Source organism: Marmota flaviventris, chromosome 6, assembly GCF_047511675.1.
Source record: "Marmota flaviventris isolate mMarFla1 chromosome 6, mMarFla1.hap1, whole genome shotgun sequence".
Classification (NCBI taxonomy): domain Eukaryota; kingdom Metazoa; phylum Chordata; class Mammalia; order Rodentia; family Sciuridae; genus Marmota; species Marmota flaviventris.
Genome location: NC_092503.1, coordinates 5121406 through 5145928, shown reverse-complemented (window position 1 = coordinate 5145928; position 24523 = coordinate 5121406). Strand labels below are relative to the sequence as shown.

General features: G+C 47.2%; 1 protein-coding gene and 1 long non-coding RNA gene across 3 annotated transcripts in view; one reads left to right on the top strand and one right to left on the bottom strand.

Annotated features, from left to right (window-relative positions):
* The window catches only part of Pacrg (parkin coregulated), a 484042-nt gene that overhangs the window by 415546 nt on the left and 43973 nt on the right, over positions 1–24523 (top strand). The gene's annotated exons all lie outside the window — the stretch shown is intronic.
* On the bottom strand, positions 1881–22570 carry LOC139706181 (uncharacterized). The gene is made up of 3 exons (XR_011707822.1): positions 22265–22570; positions 3814–3924; positions 1881–2149 (listed from the first exon to the last, which is right to left on the bottom strand). It is a non-coding gene; the product is annotated as an uncharacterized lncRNA (long non-coding RNA).

Below are 24523 nucleotides of genomic sequence, written 5' to 3'. Positions count from 1 at the left end.
CTTCACATCCAGAAACCCAGCGTAAGAAGCGAGGCAGGAAGGTGGGATGGGAGGGAACGGCAGGACAGTGGATGCAAGTGCAGTTGGAGTTAGGGAGGAAGAGACCAGAAGGTAATCAGGTACTCAAAGCTCTCAAAAAGCCTCTCTGGAGCAGGTAGACCTTCAATCAGCTTTGAAAGACAGTATTTGGGGAGGAGATGGAAATAGGTGCAGCGCGCCGTCCCCCCTCCCAGGAGAAGCCACCTGGTGAGAGACATCTGGAAAGCAGAAATGAGGTGGCGTGGACGTGGCCTGCAGAGAGGCCAGTATTGCTGTAACAGGCAGACCCCCCTGAGGAGACCAGGGAGGGCAACAGCCCCGCCATATCAGAGACAGAGACCCTCCAGGGCTCCCAGCCAGGCTGCGCTGCTGTGGAGGAGCTGTGTGCGCTCCCTGGGGCACAGGCGGGCAAGCCCGTGACAGGGGCACCCAGGGGCTAGTCCCTTCCTGCCAGCAGCTCTCTGCACGCCCCGCCACGGCTGGTTTTTCATGCCTCCTCCCCTCGCCCACTAACTTTCCCCAATCCCACCATCCACTCACTATCCCACAACCCCCTGCCTGGTACTTGCCAGTCTCCTGGCCACACCCTCAGAGAGGCCTGGATAGTCCCACGAGGGCCAGATAAGAAGCCCATCCAGCTGCCCGCCCACCCCGTGCAGGCTGCGCCGTTGTTCCCTGCGTCGATGTGGACCCTGGCGTGGGCTCTGCGAGACACGTCGATTGGCTACTTTGCAGGCTGAAATATCTGGGAGTCCACTCGCTAGGCTAGTGCGGCATTGTAGTGACCTCACACACATAATGCAGGCAGGTGAGCCCCAACTTTCCCTGCCCCTTGTACATTACCAAGGCTCCTCTGGGCAAGTCTGTCACCCTCCTCCCTACTTGGGCTTTCCCCTCTGTAGCCTGTTCCCTTCCTGACACCATGCGTACCTACATCTTCTGTGCTCCTTGCAGCTATCCGGGGACTGGGATATGAGAGGGGGCAGTGAGCATGTGGTAGAACTGATGACCATCCAGAAAGAGCCCTGCAGTGTAGAGTGATCCAGGAAGCCGCCCGTCTGCACCTGCCTTAGTTCCTGTACAGAAGGATCCAAACCCATGAGGGGAACCAGACCACCCCCTGGTTCTCCTCTTTCAAGGGCATTGCCACCTCTCTCCCTCCACCCTTGGCCGAAACCATCCATCACTCATCCGCTCTTACCCCTGAGCGGGGATAGTTATAGCTGGCCACAGCGTGGACTCTGTGTGTGCCCTCTCTGAGCTAGGACCTTGCACAGCAGGAGCCTCCCCTGCCCACCGGCTGCAAGAGTGACCACAATAGGAATGCCAAGCACTCAGGTACCGCATGCAGACAAGTCCTTGCTTCCCTCTTGGCTGCAACTGGCATGAAGCCAGCGTTAGAGAAGGCGCCTGCAGACACTGGACCTGCAGTACATGTGGACGTGGGCAAACAGTGATTTAGGACAAACAGAATCAGCCACTCTGCAGACTATGTGAAGTGAGCCCTTCCCTGCCCTGGCTGTTTGTGCCACCCCACTCACGGCCACCCTCTGCAAACCCCAAGCTCCAGGAGGAAGAGGGAGCAGCCTGTGGCTGGTGGTCAGGATGGGCCGTGCACTTATGACCATTCCAGGAATATCCCTGACCAAGAAAGCAGGTGCCAGCAGAAGACTGGACTCAGCTTCACCACCAGAAACACTACCTGCCCAGGTGTGGGGTTCTGCTGGGGCCTGGCGAGTCTGGAGGCCCCTCGGCTGCAGTGACAGGGTGCCCCAGGCCCACACGGGTCTTCTGATGTGCAGGTGCTTAGCTTACCTGGGCTCTCAGAGGCAAGTCTGCACTCGGGTGACAACCCAAGCAGTCAGAAGGGAAGGGAAAGGGGAGAGGAGGAAGGGAGGAGTGAAGGGAGCACGGGAGGAAGGAGGAACAAGAAATGTAGCGGCCAGGTGGTCAGGCAGGGAGGAGCCGGGCAGGAGAAGGGGCGGAGGGAGCTTGTGCCGCCTGGCGCTGCTGCACACAGAGCTCAAGGAAACGCTGCAGGCCAGGTGCTTCCCTGCAACACCCGGGAGGGAGAGTGCGCTGTTTCCTGAGGACTCCGGAGGAGAGGAGCCTGGTGAGGAAGAGACAGAGACAGGTGATTCCCTGGAGGCCCCAGGGCAGGAAGCATAGTCCAGGTCTGAACTGGGAACAGACTGGATTAAGGGAGCACCACCCCACCACACACTCACAGCAGGAGGCCCTGAGCCCCAACCAGCCTGTCCAGCTTTCCTCCAGGAGCCCCACCCCTAAAACCTGCCATAGCCCTCCCTGACTCTGTCCTTCCAGCTGAACTCTGCCCGAGCCATGAACCACATCCCTCTGGATTCCAGCTGGATGCCCCTGCTCCCACAGCACATGCAGTGTAGCAAAGGACGTCTTGATGGAGCAGATGGCCACAGCATCAAAGTCAGAAGGTTGAAGGCATTTTTGCATTAAGCATAGTGATATTATTCAACCCCATTTTTGTTAAAATTCATCTTCTCTTGGGTGTGGTGGTGCACATCTATAATCCCAGCAACTCAGGAGGCTGAGACAGGAGGATCACAAGTTTGAGGCTAGTCTCAGTAGCTTATTGAGACCCTCAGAAACTTAGCAAGACCCTGTTTCCAAATAAAAAATAAAAAGGGTTGAGGATGTAGGTCAGTGGTAAAGCATCCTAGGTTCAATCTCAATACCAGAGAAATAAAATAAAATTCATCTTTACTGGCTCCTGATAAGAGTATCCTGCTTACTGTCCTTTGTGTCTCTTATCTACCTCTGTATTGCAGACAAGTTGGTCAGGACATGTACATAATTTAGAGATAAACCTGAATGGCTGTATGAAATAGACTTATGAGCAATAAGTGGGTTTGCCAAACAAAACAGAGATCAGGAGGGATGGAAGAGGCTTTCCACAGATTATCTAGATATTGATTCCAAGAATGAGGAGCAAGGGCTAGGGATATAGCTCAGCAGTAGAGCACTTGCCTGGCACACAAAAGCCCTGGAACCACAAAAAAACACAATAGAGGGAGACAATGGCAGCATTTAACTTGAGACACATGATTTTTTAAACCACTTGGTGTTGGCTAAATGACTTTGTGGGCTAGACCAAAGAAATAACCACCAAGCATTTCATTGTGCAAGAAGATATTTTATGAGTTAAGAAAAGAAGAGGAGATGACAGGGCTAGAGATAATCAGAAAGACCACTGAAGGGGCTGGCCACAGAAATCCAACTAAGATGAGAATGGCTAGGGAGAGGAGATGGGGGGAAATGGAAATGGACAAATAGACGGTTTTAGTCAGCTTTGCATTGCTGTGACCAAAAGTCCTGACAAGAACAAATTAGAAACAGAAAAGTTTGTTTTGGCTCATGGTTTCAGAGATCTCAGTCCATGGTGGTTTGACTCCATAGCTCTTGGCCTCTCATGAGGCAATACATTGTGGCAGCAGACCATGGTGGGGAAAAGCAGCTCAGGACGTGGCCACTAGGAAGCAGAGAGAGAGAGCTCTGGTCATCAGGACAAAATATAAACCCTAAAGGCACACCCTACCTGCCCACAGTTATTACCCAGTTAATTGATATCAGTAGGTTAATCTACCGATTCGGTTATGACTCTCATAATCTGTAATCATTTCACCTCTGAGTCTTGCATTGTCTCACATATGAATTTTGAGGGGTACCTCATATCTAAACTGCAGCCCTCTGCCCCTGACCCCCTAAAACTCATGCCCATCTCACAGTGTATATTACATTTAGTCCATTTCCAGGAGTCCCCATTAGTCTTCACTGTTTCAGAACTGCCCCAAATTGCAAGTCCAAAGACTCATCTGAGACTCAAAGAAAACTCTTGGATGCTTTCCCCTGTAAAAATCAAAGACAAAAAAATAAATTAGTAAATAAAATAAAAAGAAGTGGCCAAACTTCCTGAGACCATGGCAGCAGCTTCTGAGTACCTGAGGACAGTAGAACAATTTTCTAGCCCCCCCCTCTGCAAATTGGGTGCCATGATCTCTTCTCAAAGGAATTTTTATTTTTGCAGCCTTGAACCTATTATGGGCAAGGTCTTGCTAATTCCTGAGATGCCTTCAAGCTATCTCTCTTATTGTCTCTAGGTAGAGTACTTAGCATCTCTTTGGTGACTATAATGTCTTTAATAACCATGCCTTCCTTAGCCCTCTTTTTACCTTCACTTTTCTGGCCAAACTGCAAGTTGTTTTAGTCTTTCTGCTTTGCTTTCTGCTCCAGATAATCACAGTAAACTTGGCTAAAAGCTACCAGCAATATCCTTGCTGCTGTGTGAATGCTATACTGCCTTAAAATTTCATCTGACCAATTAATTAGTCCATCATCTTTAAATTCAGCCTCACAGAAAGTCTTAGGACATGGGCAAAATATAGAAAACTTTTCCAGAATAAAACTTTAGTTCAATTTCCAGTAGAGTCTTCCTTCTCTGAAACTCACGAGCCCAGTCTTTATTGTCCACAGTCCTGTCGGCCTTCTTGTTTCTGTGCTCCTACCAGAATTACCCATTAAGCTCTGCTTACAACTTTCTAAAGTTTTTCCAGCTTGAGTCTCTAAACTTTTCAAAATTCTTCCCTGTGAAAATCGGCTCCAAAGGCTCTGAATCAGAGTCAGGCTAGTTGCAGTCACTGAATCATTTGATCATGAGGAGATCATCTTTGTGATGAGGAAGTTTATATCTCAGAACTATGGTTCTCTCTTACTTCTAGAATATGAGACATCTGCTTCCAAATTCCTCCATTCCAATAGGTTTTTTTCCATGTTACATCCCTGTCAGTCTTCATCTGTGTTGGTATCTATAAACCAGTAAGAAAATGACATGCCTGAAATATAACAGCTTGCCAGAGCTGGTGAAATCATCAGAAATATTGTGCACCTCCTATTGTATATCTTTCTGGAAAATGTTCTAATTTTCAAAGGTTTTGGCATCTATATTATAGAGATTTGTGTTTAATTTTCTAAAGTTTCCTTCCTGTTCTCCAAGGGAGCGTGCTTTAAGTATAGTTTCCTTTTAAAGTTCGGCCCCTGGCAAGCCAATCTGTAGTTTGATTTGGTATTTTCCTATTGTCAAATTTCACTTACAAAAGAGGGGCCTTGGGAAAACCTGGAGACTCTGCTTTTCCATGGATTACCTGTTACATGACTCATGTCCAAGCGCTTACTTATCTGAAAATACGGATTCCACTTTCATCAGGGCAACGGGGGCTGCAAGGAGCTTGGGAGCTATGGTGGAAAGTACCACACAGAGTGCTGTACAAATGCCAGGGCTTAGTAATGTTAAAGTGCAGCAGCTGGTCTCCTTCCATCTGCCAAAGCACATCTATTATCTCCTTTTCCTCAAACCACAGTGTACTTTGACCTCCAAGTGGATGTCCCAGCACTGCCCTTCTTCATTCCTTCCAGTTCCATCCTAAGCTGGCCCCCTGGTACCCATTTCCTTGCCCATAATTGTGATTTATTTATGCATGTTTGTGTTTTTCTTGCTTCTTTCACCTTTTGGACATTAATCTCTGTGACAAGGGAAACTGAGTTGAGTATCCTGTGTGTAATGTGCAGTGTGTTGTGTGCAGTGTTCCTGGAGCACTCCATACTTGTCTGCTAACTAGTTGAAGAAGATTCAGTCTAACCCAAATGCAAATGAACTTCATCTCACTGGCTAACTCTGATGGATGAGTTGGATGTTGTAAGGAATTCTGAGCCTTTGCTGGCTCTCAGATGAATAAAGGGCCGTGATCAATTAAGCATGTCTGCTATACAGACTGAGAAGGCAGTGAGAGGAGGTAAAGCGAATGGCCCCAAGTATTTGCCATCTCTCCTGAAAAGGGCATTGAACAGTCAATGAATCATAGACAGAAGGTTTTTGAGATACATAACGTGTGTACATTTCCTATAATTAGTTGGCGTGGTGAATTTGATTAACCCTAAATGCATGATATCTCTTGTCTGGTTGGTCAGTTGAATGGTAGGGTATCAATGGTGGTGGTGTTTGGGGGGGTTACCCTTCATCTCTTTTGTCTGACACTACAATTTTTGGTCACATAATTGTTTTATAAGATTATGTTGGAATTGTCTCCATCCTGGTTTGCATTAACTTTACTTTTTTAGTAGAAACAATCTTCCGTAAATAAATTTCTTAGTGAATATTTTCTCTGTAAACATTTTCTACCAATGTCTGTTTGACTAGTTATTAAATAGGGAGAAAATATAGCTGTTTTTTCCTTCTTCTTGAGCAGAACAAAAATGCTAAACTTTTGTTGAGAATGAATGTAAGGCCAACTGTAGCATTATTCAAATACAATACTTCTTTTCTAAGACAAACTGCGTTAGAGCATTCTCTCTGTCATCTCAGCTACTGTCTCTAAAGCCACATTTCTGTTCTCCTAAGATAGGTCATATAAAAGGAGACTGAAGCACCATAAATTGCTCTGGTTTAAGGTCACAGATTAATCACTTTTAAACCTATTTTGTCTTGAAAACTTTCTCTAAAGAAATTTGACACAAAATGGCTCATACTGTTGAGTCTAACAGGCTATCCTACGTGTTTGGTTGAGTGTCCTGAGCCAGGCCATTAGGAAGACCTGGTGCATGCCTGCCACCACTGCCCTGCTGGACATGAAGGAAAAGATGCAGCATTTAAGTTTTCAGGTTTATTAAATCCTGTCGTCACACATGTGCACTTTCATGCAGTTGAGTATCCCTGGTGCCTGTCACTGATCACCTAAATAAAGAATGTGCCTTGAGGGGTGGCTGCAGAAGGTGGTCTCACCAATGCTCTATATACAATTGAAATCCTATTTCCTTCTTAGTTACTTGAAAAAGAACATGTTTTATGACTCTGTGGACTAGCATTAGAATTAATTTTACTCTATAGTTGGATTTGTGATCAAAATTTCATATTCCTATTATTTAAGAATATATTATTATTATATATCTTATATGAAGTATTTTCCTAAATTAATAAATATTTTTGTTTGCAATGGAATAAAGGAACAATGGTGAGTCTTTGTCTCAACGGACTGGTTTTCTTTGTTTCGTTTTTTGGTACGTACCAGGAGTTAAACACAGAGGTGCTTTACCACTGAGCCACATCCCTAGCCCTTTTTATTTTTCATTTTTTAAACAGGGTCTTGCCAAGCTGCTTAAGGCCTCACTAAGTTGCTAAGGTTGGCCTTTGGACCTGGGTTCCTCCTGCCTCAGCCTCCCAAGCAGCTGGGATTATAGGCATGAGCCACCACAGCCAGCAACAAATGAGCAATGGCAAATTAAATCCAAGTGATTGCAGAACTCACCACTCACTTTTCGTATAGGGACAAACATTGATCAGGTTGTTTGACTCAATGGGTAACCAACATTGATGCTGCTTTGAGTCTGTAACTTGTAACAGTGTCATTGGAGTGGAGGAGAATTTGAGTCCCAGGCACAAGATCTGGACTAGCTGTACAGCGAGGGTCTGTTAAGGGGCTGGAGTAGAGACGGAGGGAAGAGCGAGTTGAGCTGGGTTCCTCTGCCATCTAGGTCTTAGGACAGGACGCCTCTTCTGCCAGCACACACACTGGGCCTGTCCACGGGTGCCTGCGGGTGGCCTCCCACCTCACAGCCCACTTTCAGCCCACGCCAGGGAAGTTCCACTGACGTTATCCCCAATTTCCCTTATTGCCACAGAATAGGATGTTCAGACTTCCAAGAAGGGTCTCCTCGCGTGAAAGCTCCCGGAGAGCCGTCCCCGCGTTCCTGGCAGCCATCCTTTCTTGCTCACCCTTCCTCTGCCGCGGGTCTCTGGCCCTTGGGCATCCTTCTGGTGTGTGCTCACTGGTTCGTTTTTGATTTCTGTCCATAGAGGCGAGTTTCGTACAAGCAAAATGGCATCTGCCTGTGCCTGCGTCCCTGACCGCTGACCTAGCGGTCAGCAGGAGCATGTGCTAAATTCAGATGTTAAACATTGACTCCGAGGTTTTCAGATTATAGTTCCAAATCCCGTCGCCTAGATAAGTCGCTTTAAACAAGTCACTTGTACTTTTGAGCATCTTCCTCATTTATAACCTGAGCCTAGTAACACCTTCTCTGTGGGTTTTAGTGACAAACGAATGAAATAATGGCTGAGAGACTTGTCCAGGTAGGACAGGTTCTCTTCCCAGACTTGTCAGGGGGAAATTCTGCGCAAACACAGCCCTGGGTTGCGCCTGGTGAACCCGGCATCGCGGGCGGCCAGCAGACCCTCCTGCCTCCCGACGTGGGCCTTCCTCGATGGCCGCCTTCCCAAGGCGCCTGCCTCCTCTCTTGGTTCCGAGGACTCGCTTTAGAAGAGGCTCCAAGGTCCAGACTCCCCGGGAACATGCGGTGGCCAGGGACTCTAGGCCCACACCCGAGGCGCCCCGAGACCCAGCGTCTCCCCTTCGTCCCCCTCCGTAACACCCTGGTGCTGGGGGCAGCCGGCCCCTGGACACCCCCGCGCTCCCCTCCGGCCTCCACCCGCACCCCCAGACTTCCGCGCACCCGCTTGCACACTGCGCCACCAGGAGCGACCACGGGGCCGCCTTCAGGGCTGCGCCAAGCTTCTGTGTGCGAGGGGGACAGCAACGAGCTGGACTGGAGACGGCAGAACAATTCAGAGGAGGAAGAGTTTATTTAGGGGCTCACCTTCCAGAGGTCTCAGTCCGCAGGAGGCCGGCTCCACTTTTCGAGGCTCCAGGTGAGGCAGTCCTGAGGGACACAGCTCACGTGGCCATCGGAGGGCAGAGAGAGACTCCACCCACCAGGTACAAATTTGTCACATAGGCACGCCCCAATGCCCACCTCCTGCAGCCACACCCCACCTGCCTCCAGTCACCACTCGGTTGGTCCCATTAGGGAGTAATTCACCCATTGGGTTAAGGCTCCCGCAGCCCAACCATTTCCCCTCCAAAGCTTCTCGCGCTGTCTCGCACGTGCTCCTGTGGGGGACACCGCACATCCACACAGTACCAGTCACTTACCTGGGGCCCCTGTGGGTGGCGCTGTGCAGGAGGGGAGGCACTTAGCTCCACCCACCTCTGCTCCCCTTCCAGCTCCACCCGTGCCTGCGGGTCAGTGCCCAGGAGCCAGTTTCTGCCCTCAGATGAGGGGTGCTGGAGCGGGAGGGGACCCCTTCACAGATGGTGCCTTTGTCCTTCTAACACGGAACTATCCGTGCCTCAGGAAGGTTTCTCATACATCTAATTGAAATTTTAAAGAAAAGAAAAGTATTGGATTTTCTAATTCCCTGAAAAGAGGCAACTTAGGCCTATTTCATGTGTTTAATCTAATAACTGTTTTCTATTCTTCATGTAAATCATGTAAGAATTGATGTTTGGTATTTTTAAGCATGGTTCCTAGAGAAAGATAAGATTTTATATACCATGTAAATTTCATTAACCCAGAGGGAAAAAGGTGAAAGCGTCTGTTGAAGCAATACACTGCAAAAGTTTCTCTTTATGAGATGCTCTTAATAGGGAAAAATCGCCAAACTATCCTACTGTTCACATATCTTTGACAAAATCTCACTTTTTCTTCACAAAACTTTGTTAAATGTACACATGAAGAAAGTCAGAAAGGATAACTGATCAGAAAACAAAGCAAAATCTTAAAGATCATGACTATTTTAACTTTAAATCCTGTGTGTGCAGTGTGTGTGTGCAGTATGTGTGTGTGTGTACGCGTGTATGAGTGTGTGTGATGTTCTGTCGGTCCATAACCGCTGGACGTGTCCCACAGGGATGATACAGCCAAGGCCCCAGGCAACCTGCTCAGTGGCTCCATTCAGGGCCATGGGACGGGAGCCCTTTGGGTAAGGGTCAAAGAGGAAGGAGCCTCCAGCCAGATGGGTAGGGCAGTCAGGGCCGTATCCTCTACAGGGCCAGGTCAGGGGAAGGAGTAGGAGCCAGAAAGTTGGTCCAGGGTCTGTGGGTGAGTGATGAGAGCTGAGGTGCACATTTGTACTGTCCAGTCAGAGAGGCTGAATCCCAGTGAGCAGCTGGGAGCCATAAAGCTAAGTAAAGTGGTGCCTAAGAGGTTAGAGGAGAGGCCCAGGGACTTCGAGGCTGCACAGAGCGCCCCCCCACCACACCCAGTTCCTGACATTCCTATGCACCTGTGAATAAATCTGATGGAGAGGAAGGGAAGGGGGGAAGGCAGGGTGGGTTCTGACTCTAAGAAACAAGTAGTTTTATCCAGGTTGAAAGGATTTCTTCTCTACCTGTGATGTGGGCCAGAGCAAGTCTCTATAAAAGTTGCACTTATCATGGAGCTATAGTTTGTGACTGTTTTCATTCCATGCCACAAAAGACATGGGGTCTAAAGTCAGATAAGTAAATTAGGTTCATTCACAACCAAAGATCTTTCTCCTGCCTGAGGATCTGCTGAGTGGAAATTTTAATTTCTCCCTCCTTGAAGCATTTGTAGGTAAATGATAGTCATCTGATGAATTGTACTAAAAGCTAACTACTAACAGATTTGTCAGCACTCTTATTCTATTAATTAATACCACTGTGCACTGTGTCCAGAACATATGCAAAGTACCTAACATTGATTTTGTGTCTCTATGTGTTCTTTAGTACAATTCAAATGCTTTTGGAAAGTGCCACTTGGTGACTGGTAGATTGTAACCATTGTAGCATTTCCCTCTTGATTTATAGAGCTAAATTATGTTTCTTGGGTTATAAGAAATGTCTTTCCTAATGAAAGGCCAAAGAGTGAGAGACAGCATTTTGAGCATCAGGCACAGAAGGGTGATGTGATAATATCAGATTTTCCCATGGCTTAGCAAACACTCACAAATAGGAAAATTAGAACTGCTCGATGGAGTCAGCTAATAAAGTAACTGTGGAAGAATTAAATCTGTAGAAGCCACAACACCTTCAGAATACTTAACAGGTTACCGACTTGTGTCATTTGTAGCAGTGAGTGTTTTCAGGCTGCGAGAAAAAAAAAATTACGTTTCATTTTACTTGAAAAGAAGATGATGTCTTCAAATATTACAGGGAGTTGTTTCTTTTGTGTCCAAATGAGTTCAGACCTAAACCAACATTTAAATGGGCTTCAATCATGAATTGCAAATTGCAGTTGAAATGAGCATTGTTTTGCTGGTAGTTTAGTCTGAAAGCAATTGTCTTTTCCCTACCAATAGATACATTGCACACTTGATCAAGTGGCTTTGGCTTTTTTTTTTTTTTCCCCTGTAACAGGCAGATATTTGTTTGAAGGAATGCATTAACCCAGGGAGGCCAGCACTGAGTCTTGACTGTACTCAGATCCAGGAGCAACAGCAGGTGATGTGTTCCTGGTCAGTGCCCTTGGTCCCTCCCTTGTCCTCAAAGCTGTGGCTCCATCAGGAAGAAAACGTCCCTAATGCCCATGTCCCTCCACCCCCCCAGCCCCAGCTGGCTGCCACTGCCACACAGGGCTACTGGGAGGGCAGGACTTCCATGGGGAGAGGGAACTGGCATGTGCCTGGCACGACGTGATGCTTGCTGTAAAAACCTGTTCCTTCTGTGAATGTTCCTGAAGACTCTGTCTTCCCCGAGATTCGCAAGGTGTGCTGCCCACGGGGAGCCGTGGGGGCTTTTTTTGAAGTGTATTTTTAAGCTCTCAAGGCTGTTTATCGGGAGAAGTCACATTTCATTTCCAAGATTGCACAGAGCTGAGTTCACACATACAGTGCCCACGCATGCACACCCAGAGCAGGCAGCGGGATGTGACCTCCACCTTTCTTCTGAGTTCCCAGCCGCCATCTAACCCACCAGTGCTCTCCTCTGAGTTCTGGACCTGATCCTGTCTGTCCGTCCCATAAAAAGTTAACGATATGAGGCTAAGAAAACTTGAGTCAAACTCTGAAATGCTAGCTTGATTGAAATTTTATTTTATTTAATTTAGAAAATAAGCAACTGTCTTAATTTTCGTTTGATGGCCAAAAGAGATTTTCTCTGGATCCCCAAGGCTGCTGAGAATCAGTCAGTGAAGCCCAGAACCTATCTCACCCTGGTTAGGTAAACAGGGTGAGTGACTGATGATGTCTGTATAAAAACCAAATGTGGCCAAACGGCAAGCGGAGGTGAAGCAGGCACTTAGTGATCTGTGAGCGTCCAACCCAGCACACCCAGCATGCAGTGCCTAGGTCGACTAGGGGTCTTCCCGTAATGTCTTTTGTCACTTTTGTGTGTTTACTCATAAATGTGAATGTGTTTAGTAACTTGTGCGATTGTTTCAAACAAAACCCAAGTGGTCCTAGTCTGGAATGTGTTCTCCACTTTGATGTATAGAATAAGAAAGGGCAGAATCTACTTAAAGCTCTTCTAGGACTGGCAACGTAGTTCAGAGCACTTGCCTACTGTGCGAGGCCCTGGGTTCAATCCCAGCACCTCAAAAAAAAATTGTTTTCAGTAGGGCTATTTTCCCTCTGAGGAAAAACATCTTTCTTAGATTACTTCATTAATTTCTCCAGTCGTGCTCAGCCTGGGTAGAGTGGCTTTATGAGATTTTGCTATATGAGCCTAACCAAGGATCTATCCTTGAATCACCTAGTGTGCTCTGTGATATTGGGCCAAGGGGACCTAAAATGTGTACTTTATGTGCACATTCTGGACAGTGAAGATATATGCAGAGCCTTGCTATTGTACAAATAATTTAAGAGTCCTCTGTCCTAGAAATAAGCTGCTTTGTTTGTCATGTGTTTCCATTTGCAAAAGAGATCCCTTGTTGTTTATAGTCTGTATTTTGGAAGAGAGTACCCAGCACAGACTAAATCTCATCCCTCAAGTCCCCATCCAATCTGTCGAGAGTTTGTGAGGCTGAGTCCAAGCCCTCTGAATCAGAAGTCCAATGGGCTGTTGTAGCTTTAAGTATCTAATTTGGGACTCCATGAAATATTGCTCCACTTCTACACATGTCTGTCCTCCAAAGGTACCAACTCATCCCATGGCCAAACTAATGCTTCATTTTGATGTAGTCTTTTGGGGGAATAAAAGTGAATAGTGCTGAAATCCAAGTGTTTTTCAAACAATAATGATGCCAGAACCTGCAATTTCAATGTTGGCAAACAAAGTATTTTAGCCACTAAGAGATCACAGACTATAAAACACTGCTGAGGCTCTAATGGAGGCATATGGCTCCTCAGCCACAGGTGTCTGCAGAGAAGCTGATGGCCCCGTGTTGGTGAGGGAGGGGAGCCAGGACCCCCCTCCTCTGGGACCTTTCCTACCACTGTCGTTCTTTAAAGTCTGATCTGTAAGTCAGTTTATATTTCCAGACTAAATTTCCCAACAAAGAATATTAATCTCACATGTTTCATCATGTATAATTAATTCTAAACTAAGTGAAGCAGGAGTTGTAAGTTATTTTAACTAAGGATGTTAGCAATAGATTATTATGGCTTTATCTTTTAAAACCTGTTTTGGAGGCAATTTTTAACTTAAATTGATTCTATAAACTATTTTTATAAACTCTGGGTTCTATAAACTATTGCTTTTTCAAAGATCTACAATTCTTTCTGAATTATAATTATAGCCTAGACCCAAATACAGTTTAGCATATTACCAAGCTCAGGGTACTGCTGATACAAATCAGGAAGGACTTTCACTTTTTTTGGCTTCATTCCTTCAAAAAATAGTCCAGTGACAGGTTTGCACAGGTGCACATTACCGAGGTTAGTGGGAGGACCAAGCATGACGGACAGCAGATGGATCACGGGTGAAGAGTTCTGCCTGGGTCCTCTGCTACTCACCGTCCACCTTCACCCCCTTGGCCGCCTCTTCAGTCTCACAGCTTTCAAACTCCTTCTGAGGACCCCACGTTTGACTCTCACAGAGCTCCGCCCACTCTGTTCCACTCTGGGCTTCTCTTGTCCCTCCAGTTCCTGATCAGCAGTGGTGCTCTGATGTCCACCACTGAACGTGTCCACGGAGACTCTTGACTTGGCCTCTGTGCATCTTCTGCCTCCACTGGGTCTTCCCCGACTGAGGAAAGGGGGCCATCCCGCACTGGCCTACTGAGAACTGTGAAGTTGTCTGAAGGTCCGCATCTCCTTCTCCTTCACCTTCACCTCTTACGTCCAAATTGCCCGGCAGCCAAGCAGAGCTCTTCCTCCGTCCTGGTGAATCAGCCACCTCAGGGCTCCCACAGCCTCTCACTGGATTACTACATCTATAAAAGTCCCTCTGCTCCCCCGACGGAGACCTGCACAATGCTCTTTCCCAAAGCCCAACAAGATTTGGTCACTCCCTTGCTTCAAATCCCTCAAGGACATCTTACTCCACTGGGATAAGTTTCAGTGTCCTTACCATTGCTCCCAAGGCATAACGTCACTTGACCCTCACCTCTCTCTTGGGCCCCATCTCCTCTCTTTTCTATCCAGTATTCTCCCGTTCCACTGAACATCTCGTTCTTCGAAGCCCCCTAGCTTGCTCCTGACTCAGGACCTTTGCATGTGCTCCTCCCTTGGGCTGAGATGCTCTTGTCCTGATTCCATGTGTGGCTCCTTTCTCCTCTTCATTCCGGCTGCTGCTCAAGTGCTACCTCCTCCTGACTGCCTTATCTAAACAGTGGTCCAGCCTCTGCACTCCATCCCCCACCCTCATAATATTTATAACCACCTGAGATATGTAGCTTTTAGACAGCTGCTTGCTTGATCACTGTAAGGCTCAACCCACAACAGAGGCAGCACCAGGAGGGCATGGACTCTATCTTATTCGGTGTCTGTTCTTCTTCCTACAGGATGCTTAGTAGATGCCCTTAGTGATAAAGTAGAGATGGAAGCCACTGTTACATGATTATCTTCTCAGCCCTCATTTATTTTTCTACCTATTTTCATGATTGAAAACACTTTAAACAAAAATACGAACAATAAAAATAAAAAATAGAAACATAGCACCAAAAGAAAAAATACAGGCAAAAACAAAGATGGTCCGTTCAACATTATCATACAGAAGTTGCAAAGTAGAAAATGTACCGTGCTTTATGAGAGCAAAAGTTTCCCTGAGATTAGATTCCAAATGAATGTTCTCAAGCGAGCTCTTTGTGTCCTTAGCAATATTTGTAAAGCAAATGCAATGGTCCTTTTCAAATGCCTGTCTCTTTGATAATGGCCAAGGGCCCAAATTAAAATGCAATATAGTGAAGGAGAATCATCAAGGAGCTGAGTTAATATGCTCCGAGAATGTAATATTCTGGTATCCATACTTGTGCCAAGAAATAACTTTTATTCTAAAAGATTCACCTCATGACATAGTCGGCCTGTTCATTTCTAAGAACTGAAGTGATTTCAGTAGTTTAATGAAAAGAATGCAATAAAGAAATGCTGGTATGAACACGTGTCCATCCACACTGCCCCAGCCAGAGGCCCTCAGCTTCCCCGGGGTGGACGCCATGTTGCAGGAGCATGGCCCTGGACCAGCACTCTGAACTTGCTTTCTATAGATGTAAATGTATTTTCTATTCCCTATTCAAGTCAACATCTGTTATGCTCCTTCCATCAAATCCTTCATTTCTGCTCTTTGGTTACGATTTATCTCTAGTTTACTCACAGGTAAATTTTTTTTAAAAAAAGATTATTATTAAAAACAGAAAGAAATACCAAGAATTGCAATGTTTTTAATCTTATATACTTAATGTAGTATGTCTTCTAAAATTAAAATGTTAAGTCGTTATCATTATGGACTCTCTGTCACATATATATCAAACGGAGGAGTTGACCCGGAGCAGGTCCAGAACATGGCCTCTGGCAACACCACGGCCCCTTCCAGAGCAGGCTGACAGGGCCGGGTGAGCGCGCTCTACTTGAGAAGCTCTGTGGAAAGCCCTCCATGAGCCCAGGGAAGACTTGGGTCATTCCAAGTGGGACCCCCCCCATCAACCATTCTTAACAATGTCCCCATCACAGCAGGGATTTGTCCCTTTCCCGCAACTCTAACCAGAGCAAGAAAAGAATCTTTGCTGTTTTCCCTGTAAAGTTATTTGTTTGCATGTTGCTTGTTGCATCCTTTGAAGCTGGCTCAGGATGACGCTCATGTGGGTGTTTACGAGGTACATCACCTCTCCTTCCCACAAACCACCGACTTCCCCGCAGAGCCAAAGGCCATTTGTCCTATGCCACAAAACCCTCTCCAGGATAGAGCTCTGTCCACACCCCACAGAATGGCAACCAGTGTCATCACTTCTCACGACTTTGCAAAGGGTGGAGAGATGTGACAAGAAGGAGGCACACAGTGCCAGGCAGAGAGGTCGTTGAATGTTGCATGGATGGGCGAGGACCCTGCCATGATCATGTGCCCCACAAGAAAAATATTCCCTTTTATGTTTCATTTGGCTCTCACTGAGAATCAAAGAATGCATTAGTAATTGCTATTGTTTGTAGAATTCCTGTGGTGCACAGCCAGCTGACCATCCCGCTGAAAAGCTTATTGTGTTGGATTTACCCAGTACCCTTTCAAGATACCTAGTGATGTTGTGCTGGTTTCATTTGAGTGCAAAAAAAAAAAAAGTTTCCAACTGCCACATTCCTCAAACATTCTGGTATTGGCCGCTGGTAGAAGGGTCCACTCGTCATAGACGCCCTCCTCAGGCAGTGGGGGACTTTCCTGGGTGCTCGTGTCTAAAGTTTCCTTGAGTGTTGCCCTGCTGTAGCCTCACTGATTCCTCTGTCCCATTCAGCCCCAGAAGCCTGTGGAATTCCACAGAATTTCAACAGAAATCCACATCTATGCCAAATGTCTTCTTTGATATAAGGAGAGTAACTAAGAACAGAGTAGGGTCGAAGAGCATGAGAAGAAGATTAACATTAAACAGGGATGAGAGGTGGGAGGGAAAGGGAGAGAGAAGGGAAATTGCATGGAAATGTATAACCTCAGGGTTATACAAAATTACATACAAGAAGAAGTGAGGGGAAAATAATACAAGGGGGAGAAATGAATGACAGTAGAGGGGGTAGAGAGAGAAGAGGGGAGGGGAGGGGAGGGGGGATAGTAGAGGATAGGAAAGGCAGCAGAATACAACAGACACTAGTATGGCAATATGTAAATCAATGGATGTGTAACTGATGTGATTCTGCAATCTGTATACAGGGTAAAAATGGGAGTTCATAACCCACTTGAATCAAAGTGTGAAATATGATATATCAAGAACTATGTAATGTTTTGAACAACCAACAATAAAAATTAAAAAAAAAAAGAAAAATAAATCCACATCTACTCCAGAATTGTTGAAATCCACATCTACTCCAGAACTGTATTTGACATCTGACGACTCTCGTGGTTTCTAATAGCCTTGACTGAGCAATGAGAGGAACTCACTGCTAGGAAAAGGGCATGACCATCCACCAGGCTAACAAAAGGGAAAAGGGGCTTGTTCTCAGAGAGAGCAGGAGCAGGGCGATTCTCAACTCAGTGTTCTTGGAGCCATAGTGGAAAGAGAACTGGCTTTGATAGTTGAGGGGCCTATGCACTGAACTAAGGTCAATTCAGAGTCTCTGGATGGATACCATTTTTACCCATATAATGGGAAGTTGCCTCCAATTTAAATTCATCGTTTTTACCCAACATTATACAAATGACATGGCCAACAGTTTTAAAAGATCTGAAAACACTGACAACTTTTCAAATTTAGATGTGTGTCCATTTTTTAAGCACACGTCTATATGCGCTAAAATTTTTACATTCACTCATTACATTTATTCCACTTGATAGGGATCCTGTGAGCCAGTTAATAAGTTCATGTTTACCCACACGGATTTTAAGTGATGGCTGTGACTGAAAAGCTCACCAGTCACCTTTAAAGACTGACACGAGTACCCTAGGGAGGGTCCTGACCAGGCCCAACTGGAACCCGCTCCCCTCCTGAGCAATGGCAGGTCATCCCTGGTTTCCAGCAGATGACCGCACTGGAGGCTGAGGGGCCTCCCTGTCTTTCCCCCCAGACCCGGCAGTGTCTGCTGCTGAGACTGAGGCTGAAGGGCCAGCTGGCCTGGGTGGCTGAGGCACTCAGGTCTGCAGCTATGTGCCTCTTGGCTGGCTCCTCGGTTCAGCCAAAGGCTGAGCCAGAAAAGGCTTTGTTTACGTCTAAGACCCCTCTGCGCCAAACCCATGTGAATCCCTGTTTGCTCCTCTAAAAAGGAAGTGGGGCCAGCTGGCTGGTCTGAGGTGAGGTACATGCAAACGCCCTCCTTCCCCCAAAGCACTGCCCAAGCCAGGCGTGTCCATGGCAGAGCCCTGAGGGCACATTATCTAGAAACATCACTTGTTTGAATAATTGGTGGCATTCTTCCAAGTGACCATAAGGCAAAAGACACATTTTCCCAATCATCCAATGTCCATCTCAGAAAATGACAGTCACACCAGTTTTGTCCAATTATGATAAATGTGTCCATCCTGTACAATTAAATGATAGCCTATGAAGCAACATGAAATTCTGATAAGAATAGAGAGACGTCACGGAGACTTCCCACGTCATGGCTCCAATATGAGCAGCAAGGTTGAGTTGGTATCCTAACTATTGAAAAACAGGAAGTAAAACGTAGTTTGTCTCCCCCTCCCCTCACTGACTGCCTGGTAATGAGACCGACTGTGACAATGCTTGGCTATGAATTAATTACTGACTGAAATGCTCAGGGGCCTCATGCACCCCCAGATTCTGTCCTCTACACAGGTTAGTGGGGGAAGCTTTGCATTTTACCGTTTCCTTACATTCTGCACATGCAAAACAACTGGGATAAAAAAGTTAGGAATTTCTAAAAATTTCCCCCTGCGCTCCTGGGGCTGTGGCGGGCTCTAGGCCTGTCGAGGGAGCGCCTCTGGTTTTAGCTTTTAGCGGCACCTCACTTCAGCACGGCTCACCCTGCTCAGTGGAAGCCTTGGCAGCCAAAGGAGCAGCGTTTCCTCCACACCCTCGCCTTCAACAACAACCCAGGCCCTCTCCTGGACTGCGCAGACTGCCCCCAGGGCCTTCGGCTTCGCAGCCACTGTTCCAGGGCGGGCTACAGAAAGATGTGTGACTGACCCCAGAGGCCCAGAGACAGCTCGTTCCTGGCACGTGACAGCTTGTGTACAGCATGTGCCTCGTTGGCTTCTCGGCCGGCGATGGACTGCATGTGGGGTCTCCGTCCCCTAGGATCCTATGTCCTAGAGACACCATGGCCATCTGAGTCTGTGCAAGTGCACCTGGTGTTTACACAACCATGATAGCACCTCGCAACACATTTCTTGGACCATGTCCCTGCCATTAAGCTCTGCATGACTGTTCCGTGATGGTCAGGCATCCAGGACGTGAGAAGCCATCCACAGTTAGTGATGAGGTTTGGAGGCCGTGAGTCTTGAACTGGAGCCCTTGTCCTTTACTAACTGAGTGACCTTGGGCAAGTCACTTAGCCTTCTGGAGTGCCTTAAAGAGGAATACTAACAATATTGACCCCAATTGTTGTTAACTGGTGACGACGTTGGGGAAGGTTTAAGGAGCCAGGCACTCAGCAGGTGGTTGGTGGGGAAGCTGCCATACTGCCAGAGCCACTAGCGCTGCCATCCAAGTGCCCACGTGCTTTCTCCCAAAGACCCCCCGAGACAGGTTAGCTCCATCTCACGGAGGAAGAACGCAGCTCCGGGGAGCGCTGTCTCGAGAGGAAGGCCAGGCCTGTGGGAGACCAGCTACCCCCGCTGCCATCAGCAAACACCCAGAGCCGGGATCAGGGGCTGTGGCACCGTGCCCACTACCCATCCCCAGGGCGTGGTCCCTGAAGGAGGCAGACCAAGGCCCTGCCTTCCTGGGGTTTCGTCCAGTGGCAGGAGAGGGCAGAGCAAGGACAGGAAACACGGGCGGCCCTTCAGCCCGTGGTGACTGTCCTGAAGAGAAAGAAGGCTGACCTCCAACACGTGACTTGTGGAAGAATCGCTCAGAAGACGACCAGATCAATTTCCTGTGAATCAATGATATAAAGACCCCTGTGCACAGGACAGCCAGACCCTTCTCCTTGAGAGGCCATCCGTGCAGATGGCGTTGCTGTCCTCTTCCTGCCTCTGAGCGTTGGCTTGGAGGTTGCTAAGTGGACGTCCACCTGTGGAACTGCCCACTGGGCTACCTCCTAAGGGCAGCTTACCAGCGCCTCCCTCAAACATTCACACAGACTTCAAAATCGCTACCTGCTGGCAAGATGTGTAGCTAGACAGGGCCCGCTCCCCGCAGAACCAGAGACAGAACAGAAACTGGGAGCCTGCTGCATTATAATCCTGAGCAGGTGCTTAGAATATCAGCCTGGGTCAGAGGGCCTGGTAGGGGGTGGGTGTTAGAACTCGGGGTGAGCAAACTGTGACAAAGGGTCTATGATCTTGTGTGTCCATGGCTGGGCGGTGGGGAGCGGTATTAGTATGTGTCTGTCTGTCTGGGGGGTGGGGGGCATTTTGTGTGTATGTGTGTGTGTGTGCGCGCGTGAGTGTGTGTGTGTGTGTGTGTGTGTGAGTGTGTTTCTTCTCTGTTGCTGGTTTGGACTACTCCGATTTCAAGAGCTTTGAAGAAATAAGATGCTAAAGAAAAAGTAAAAAATAAATAAGTCTTGTGAGATTGCTAAGTAATGTAACTCTATTAATAAAAGCAGATTGATTTCAATCAGACCTTTTAAAGTTTCAGAACAATTTGGAATTGTTAACACTTCAGAACAAATGTCTAAATGTCTACCTGAACATTAGAGGATCTCAGGGGTGGGAAGGAAATAGAGAGCATCTCTGCAGATCCTATTATTTTACAGGACAGAAAACAGAGGCCCAGGGAGTTGGCCCATGTTGTCACAGGCCACGGGTCAAATCTGACCTAGAGTTGAAAGTTCTCCATCTCCTGGCCTAGGACTCCTAACTGTAATATGCTTTACTCATAAATATGACAGGTCAGGGCCCGAGTAGTAAGAGAAGAAATTAAACCACACAAGACTATCTTCCCTCACCAGGTGCCGTTCTAAGCCAGAGACTCCACCATTAGATAATCATTCTTTGAGCTAGTTCATTTCTCAGGGGGTCTGCCCTCAAATGGAAAAGCCCAGGAAGCTCAGCAAGAGCTGTGTTCTGCTGGAGCAGGACCCACGGAGACCTGGGCTGGGGGCTGCAGCGGCGCCAGGGAGAGGGCACCAGTGAGCATCGGCCATGCCCTCTGGGGGCTTGGTTGCACTTCTCCATCGTGGACATTGTGACAGTATCACCAGCTGTAAACTGAAAATGCAGAAACTTCTTTTTAAAAAAATCATTCATTGCATGACATTTCTGAACTTCAGACTGACATCTGACCTCTTAGGAGGCTGCTTTGGAAAGAATTTTCTGTTGGTTGCAAAAGAGCCTGAGGCCTTGTGTATCACAAGGATATGTGCCTGGAAGAGGTGGAAAGGGAAAGGAAGAGGAGGGGACTCTGACATTGTTTTTCCCATTCAAGGAAAAAGCCCAGCAGAAAAAACATGAGGCCCATTCAAGTGCAACTTTAAATTCCACCCCGAAAAATCCCAACAAGTGAATCCATTGTTTTTTGTTGTTTTGCTACAATTAATAGACAATGCAATTGTTAACCAAGACCAGAGTTGTCCCGTCAGCACATCGTCTGGGTTCTTCAGCTTAGGAGTGGGCTCCCGGGGGCTCAGGAAGTGTAGTTTGCCCCTCATGCAAGGTCATCATCCAGTACAAGGAGGAAACAGTCTTCCAACAGAACTCTGGGTTGTGTTAAGTGGACACCACGCATTGACCTGGGGAAGACCACTGGCAGCGAGGCTGCTGGACGCCTGTGTGGGGCTCAGGCCCTCTGCCTCCTCTGCCCAGAGGGGCCCCTCCGCTCCCCGTTCCACCCACAGGCCAGCAGGATTTTTAGGAAGAAACAGTTCCAACGCATGCTGCGCTCTCTGGGCCTGCACCCGGTGACACTTTTAAAGCTTGAACCCTCACAGAGAGATGAGCGGCAGCTCATGCTTTGCCAGGGGGCCCCTCGTTATCTCAATACTTTCTTTTCTAATCAACCATGCAATTATGCAAACTGCAGGCTTCCTAAGGCAGGAGCCCCATTCCCTGTGAGTCTGGGGTTTATGCAGCACATGAAAGAACCTGTCACACTGAGAAGTTAATAAGTTAACCTGGACTTAGACCCGTCATCGACCAGGGAACAAGAACCCACTTCTATGCAACATCAACTGGAAGGGCACCTCTCCCTGTCCACGGGATTTTACCTGCTGCAGCTTTCAGTGCTGAAGGAGGATCATTCCCGAAGCTTGGGAGCAGGAAGGAGAGCCCAGATAAGGAGGTGGAAGGGCCTGTGTCCTCCGAGTAAGCAGACAGAGCCAGGCTTGGGAAACCCCCAGGCCAGGTTTGGTGTAAATATTTTAGCAAGGGTTAACAGGCAGGCAGCAACCTGAATCCATGTGCCCTCGATGCCCGGGAAGTGGCTGAACGCAGCAGGCACTTGGGTGTTTGCCTGGAGGCAACTGGACATGGTCCTCCAGGCCAAGAGGAGGCCTGGGCACTGAGCAGGGTACAGACTCTAGCAAAGGAGTATAATGATGGCAGAAGGTCAGCCAAGGTCAAGCAGAAGGTCAACCGGGGAAAAAGAGATCCCTGGGACTTGGAAGCAGACCATGGCCTGGGAATTCTTTCCAGTGAAAATAGGTACCGACTGACTGGAAGCCAAAGGGCACTGACTGTGCAAAAGTTTAGTTTCTAAAAGCAGAACTATCTCTATTAGCTTTGAAACTTGCTTCCAGTCTTTAAAAATTACCTTTCCATAGCCTCAAGTACTATTTTACCTTCTGCTGATGTTTCTATAAATTTCTAAACATATTTGAGTTAACCTTTTATACATAGGTAGGATGCGTCCCTAGAGTCAATTCTTCTCTTATGTGCTATGTTTCAAAACCATGTGTCTATTAATCCTCCATGATCATTTGGCAATGCCTAGTTTATTAGCTATCAAACTCCAACGCATCACTCAGTCTATCTGCAGCATTTGTGCCCAGCTCTGTTCCGGGTGCGAAAGATGCATCAGGAAGCATCCCAGCCAGAGTATCCATGTGCAGTGCAATTTACTTGGAGGACACAATATAAATGAAGACAAAAATAAACCACATAGTCTACCAGATAAGGATAGAGAAATAAAGAAGAAGAATAGAGAATCCAACCAGAGTGGGGCGAGATGCAATTTAAAATCGGGTGTTTAGGGAAGACATTAACAAAGACCCCAAGAGATGATGGAGATGTGAGGCAGATATGTTCTGGCTGGCAGAAAACACGTGCAAAGGCCCAAGGCCAAGGGGGGACCTCATGTTCAAAGAGTCCAGTGGTAGATGAGAGGTGAGGTGGCTGGCAGTTCAGGAAGGGACCTCAAATGGACCTTCCATGGCTTCTTGGAGTGAGATGGTCTATTAGTTTTGTAGGGATCATGAAACAAATCACCACAACTTGGTGGCTTAAAATACCAGAAACTTATCGTTTCCTAATTGAGGGGGCCAAAAGTCCAAAGTCAAGGTGTCAGCCACGTGGGTTCTTCTGGGGGCCCCTGGTGGGCACAGACCATCCTGGCTGTGGGCCCACCTCTCTAAGCTCTGCATCCACCTTCTCGTGGCCTCCTCCCACATGCATCTTTCAATGTCTTTTCTTTGTCTCATGAAAGGCCACAGGTCACTTAACTTCATTACACCTGCAGAGACCCTCTTTCCAAATACGGTTAGACACAACACGGGGATAGAGTAGGACCTGGACTTAATTTCGGGGGCTCAACCCACTGGAGGTGGGAGCTGTCGGAGGACCTGAGCCCCCAGAGTGCACCATCTTGTCTGCTTTACAGCTTGCCCTGGCTGCTGTGTGGACTTGGGCATAAGAGTTAAGGGGAAGCAGAGACCAGCTGGGAGACTCTCCGGGGTCCCCGGGCAGGAGACCATGGTTGGTGGGAAGTCAGGCCTAGCAGAAGTAATAGGTGAAACTAATAGTTGTGTAAGAGGGAATAACCCCAGAGAAGGTTCGTTCTGATCTTATAGTCCGCTCAACCGGTAGAAATTGCTCTATTTCAACAACTACCAAACTGCTCTAATTCTTCTCTCTCTATGTTTTAAAAATACCTGATTGATTTAATCACCCCACTTCCTTTCCTATTTGAATTATATCGATCTATTATTTTGCTTGAGAAAGTATTTTCTTTCCTCATTCAGGAATGTATACTTGAGTTGATGGACGGAGACATGGATGGCTAGATTAATGCCCATGTATCCAAGTCGTATCTTTTCAAACATTGAAAAAGAAAATTCTTTATAGCAATGAATGTGCCTCGATGGTTTTAGCCCTAGGGATTTCTTTTGAAAAAGGAGTTGATAGTGTGATCAGGATCTACATTTTCATTACATTGGCTGCTGAATGCTGATAATTAGTAAAAATGTTAATTTTAGTGTCTTTATTTTAAATCTAGTATTTGAGTGAATCATTTTATTATTGAATATGAC